The following is a 5,174-nucleotide window of genomic DNA, read 5'->3' on the forward strand; positions in this document are numbered from 1 at the left end:
CCAGGCTTTAATATACGTGAGAGAGTGTGTGTGTTCTGCGTGTTGCGTGTGTGTGTCTGTCTGTCTGTGTGACAAACAATCACTGTTCATATATTGAATAACTATGTATACCTGATTTATGTGAACTGGTTGCTGAGTGCATAATGGTTATTGTACTGAAAATGTCCTGAGTTTGTGATGCTATGCTGCACTGTTTAAGTGTGATAATGTTGCATATCATTGCAATCGGTACTATATTATGTATTCAAAATTATTGTTGAACTACTAGCAAATTATTTTCATTGCCAACTTGTTTTTTTAAACTATGACCTTTATTAAAACTTTTGGTTTTACCATTATGTATGGTGTATTGTGACTCTCGCATGTTTTGTTGCATGTGTGCAAATTGTTGTTTGTGTGTTTGGTTTTTCGCGTGGCCTATGTGTGGTGTGGGTGTGTTGTTGTGTGTGTGTGTGTGTGTGTGTGTGTGTGTGTGTGTGAGGTTGTGGTGTTGTGTGTGTGTGTGTGTGTGTGTGTGTGTGTGACTTGATGCATGTGTGAAATGGTGTGTCACAGCTGGTAACAAAAGAAATTCGGGAGACAGCCGCAGGGAATGCGTAATTAGCTTTTATTCAGCACAAATATGACGTGGCGTTTCATTAAGCAACGGGGACCGAAACCAAACATAGATAACACTCTCTGACAAAACCTACCACGGGTATGAAGAACCGCACAATAACAAAAAGAAAACGAGGATACCTCGATGTCCTCACACTATCCTAAACGAAGGAAATATGCAAGCTCCTCCTCCCATGGTATCCGCGATGCTGGCCATGGCGGTCAGCCACTAGTCGGCGGTCACCCACCTTGGTAGGCCAACCGAGCGGCACATACTACTCTAAAGTTACGCCAGAGATGATAACCGAGCCGACTCCTTTATCATAGTGGTGTAGCCATTTTCATGCTCTGTCTATATGTATCCAGCCGCGACCACCTGGATTCTTGTGACAATTCCTAATCCACATAACTGACTATATATTCCTCTGTTCCCCCCATTCCTTGTGTGGAACTTTTAGTGTGTACGTTTACGATGTAGACGTGCCACGCCGCTGTCTTATTCCAGTCGTTCCGTGTTTATATCACGAAGAATCAATCTAAACTTTGAGAGTGAACTATAGCCGCTCCCCATGACTGGATCCTCTTTGCACTATTACGCCACGCTCAGATTAGCCGATTTTCTTCCCCGAGGTATATTGTAGAACGCAGTTGCAAGCAAACGAAAATCACGATGCAGGAATACTGACATGTTTATAGCATTCCTGTATCTGGCTAAATAAAGTGTCGCGCTCTGATCACAAGACTACATCTATCATCCTCCACCATGACAACTCCTGCGACCATTCAAACGTATCCAGGTTACGCACCACCCAGTGGTACACAATCGCCCAAATTATAAATTAATCTCATCTAAAGGCGTTCACGTTCGAATTAATTACACACACACACGCCGAAGAAAGACCCCGACACTTAATCATCTGCGCTCCACAAGCACGAAAGCCCCACAACAACACAGCACACTTGTACGAGCACACGCAAGCCAACGGACATAAGGTGTAACATAATGGACAGACCAACACCCTGAATGATGTAAACCATCCAATATCCAGACAAACTGGCTTATTGTTAACAAGTCGGTCACTACCAATCAGTAGAGTTAATAGGACTACGAGATTGTGCTGACTGGAAACGTCATCCGGAGGGGAATATCCTGTGTATAATTGTCGCAGATTCTGTTTTTGCGACAGTGTACTGGTTTCACTTCAATGATGCTGATGGCACTATGATGCCAGGTGCATGAGTGATGTATCTGCGAGCATTGAGACTGAAGCAGACTCAACCATTGCGAGTTAATGTACGCTTGTTCAACAGCTGATCCTCAATCACACAACGTTTTTGAGACTCAGGAGAGAAGTGAGGCCATGTGGGAAGGATTGCTTGACTCGAAGCTGTGCGTACCCGGGAGTGACTGCATGCTTTAATGGTCTGAGCGTGTGCACAACAACGTGAATTGTAGATTAACGGAGGACACTGACTGCATTCTGACTCTCGCTTCCCACCTTGGACTATAACAACGATAAGATTGTAAACACATTCCATATACCGAATTAATACGTTCCCATTTCTCTAGCCATGAAGGATAATGTCGGCCGCATCAGTCTCCCTGCACGTAATCATTAACACATTCCCTCTCGACAACATGAACAACACACTTCCCTAACATCCTATAAATGCTCAGAGGTTGCGCTATGTGCTGAACACGTTGCGCATTATGTTGAGAGTTCGTATGTAAACAAAAAGACCACCTCTGTTTAAACATGCTGCGAAATACAAGACAGTACTCCTTCAAAGCAGTTGTGGAGGATTCGTAGTGTCTGCTAGCACCTAGAACAGCAAAGCATAGCTGAAAGCTCAATGGAAGCTACAAAGCCACCAAACAGAGAAATCATTCGTCATTTAAATCGAGAATACCAAATGCGCCAGCATGCACAAATTTTGTTTAGGCTTATCTCTCGGCAGGCAGTTCTTCAAAGTATTATCCATGACCTGCTACAGCGTTACACAAAAGGAAGTAACAAACATTTCAGTACAACCAATGGCTAGTGTGAAATGAAGCAGAATCGCAAAAACAGATAGAACTGCGCTCTATAGCATTAGATGGAGTAGTACCGAAAGGTTTTTCGACACTATTCTCGTGGATACAGTCTATGTTCTGGTGGGCCATCAAGCGAGTGCCTAGCTACTCTTCTTTGTTCGTGACAAACTATCTCATTCAGTGCTTGATCCCTTGCGAGTCGATAGTGAACACACTTGCAGAGCCAGACTGATGCGTGTGTGAGTTGAATCTGACATGATGCAGAGCAGTGAAAGGCAGCCTAGCTGTGCGTGCGCTGCTAGCAAAACTGGCAATGATAAAGTTGACATGGACATAGAGCCTCGCTTGCAAAAGCGGCACTACGGCTACCAGCCGAGGCAAGCAGCGCCATCCACTGGGTCAGAACCATATACTACATCTCTTGTTTCTCAACTCTAAGTGGCAGCCCCACGTGCGTGGTCCGAACAATGACCACTCTTGTCTGTGCTCTCACCTCGATGAGTTCAGACGCCCTGGAGTCTAACAAAAATGAGAGGAGACATGTCTGCGAGGAACTATTATTATCTCCTAGAAAGCAAATGCTTAATTATAAGAAATTGAATTATTAGAAGACCTTGCCTTTGTCTGACGTAATTATATAGACAGAAGTTATGTCGCGATTGAACAGATAGAGGAGGAGACACACATCAAAAGAGCTGACTTAGAGGTATACGTGTCTAAATGGACCGCGATCAGCAGTCTAAGGGCTCCAACCATCTATTGTCACAGTTTCACAATGAAGGTAGATTGGCAGATCGATCTGTCTCGATTATGCTGGGTTCGAGTACTATTAACGAGACGCACTCTAGATCCGAGCCAAGCACGCGGCCCCACAAACAAAAATGTTTTGCTGTCATTCATTCCGAACTCGAGCCAATCACGAGATTCTGCTGCACTATGACATCTATCGTCGAATACCTGAGTAGAGTGAGCGGATTGATTGGATTTTAATGAATTGGTCCCAAAGGGATGTGTTATCTGTGCATTTATTATATACAACAGGACTGTGACCATTCTAAGGAAAAACCAGATGCAACCTAAAAAGGTTTCCGTTGTATCTGTGGCGAGGACTCCGCTACAAGTAATCGGCAACAAAACTTAACCATCGAAACACAGCGCTTCTTTAAACACATACATGCAATACCGCCAAACAACCGAACGACTGAGAGCCAGAGATACCCAAAATCATGCCAATTAAACAGTCCGTAAATAGCACCGAGGATCTCGATCGTATACAGAACGAACTCCCACAACATGTGACTACATGATCCCACCCTACCCATCTGGCAATTCATGTGGCATGCAGAGCGAAGGACTTTCTACCGCCAATTTGTCAGTACCAACGAAGGACACGTTCATCGAGGAACATAAAAGTAGTATTAACACTGTGATGAGTGAACATGTTTTGGCATTTGATAATCTAACAAGACAGACAATGAACTACTAGTTAGAGTATAAAAGTATAAAAGCATGTATAAAAACTAAACTAAACCATAAAAAATGTTTTTTATTTCTCTTTTTCTTATCACCAAGAAGATGAAAATTAATTCCCACTGCTGCAAATGCGGTTACTGTAAGGGATTTGACCTTTGGCCTCCTGCCTCCTATAATCTCTCCAGTTGCTTCTCTATGTTGACTGACAGGAACTTACATCACGCACCCATCAGTTGAAAGAGTAACATCTGTGGTGATTGTTCCTGCTGAGCGCCTGAGGGAACTCATCAAAAACCTTGAACATAACTCCATTGCCGTTGTGGTACACATTACACACACCAGAAAACATTTGTCCTGTTTCTACATTTCCCGTCTCTCTGTTTCATCGCTAAACTGAATAACCATGCTAGATGTGTTCACCATCTCTCTCTCTCTCTCTTTCTCTCTCTCTCTTACTTTCTCTCTCTTTCACACTCTTTCTCTCCATTTTTCTCTTACTTTCTCTCTCTTTCTCTCTTTTTTTCTTTCTTTCTTTCTTTCACTCACACGCTCTCCCTCCCTCTCTCGCTCTCTCTCTCTCTCACTTTCCCTCTCTCTCTAAACTGAATCACGTATCAATCATTTTCTCAGTGTTTTGTCAGCACAGGAATTTTAAAATGTATGTAGTTCTGTCCTTGAGCTGTTCTTGTCTATTAAAGTTMTATATTATGTAATGTTGTGTGTGGACCCTAGGAAGAGTAGCTGCTGCATGAGCGTAAGCTAATGAGGATCCTAATAAATAAATASAAAATTCCCTTTCCCGACCCTCTCTCCGGCAGCTTCCTGGCAACTCCAGCCATGTCCTTCCAGAAGCAACCAATCAGCTACAGCCTGCTCATCAATCCCAGCAGTCTGTTCAGCATGCAGGCGGACACGGGGGAGATCACTCTGACCAGGACCATAGACTTTGAGATGGACCAGCACAGCTTCCTGCTCATGGTCAGGGCCAGCGAGGACCAGGACAGTCTGAGCAGCGCTGCTGAGGTGGGTCCAATGTCTATTCAGAATGATTACCTAGCTTTCAGTGTGT

The 5,174-nt window shown here is 43.8% G+C and overlaps 1 pseudogene; it reads left to right on the top strand.

Annotated features, from left to right (window-relative positions):
- Window positions 1–5,174, top strand: part of LOC111974412 (neural-cadherin-like) — a 191,971-nt pseudogene that overhangs the window by 86,122 nt on the left and 100,675 nt on the right.

The sequence above is a fragment of the Salvelinus sp. IW2-2015 genome, linkage group LG15, assembly GCF_002910315.2.
Source record: "Salvelinus sp. IW2-2015 linkage group LG15, ASM291031v2, whole genome shotgun sequence".
NCBI lineage: Eukaryota > Metazoa > Chordata > Actinopteri > Salmoniformes > Salmonidae > Salvelinus > Salvelinus sp. IW2-2015.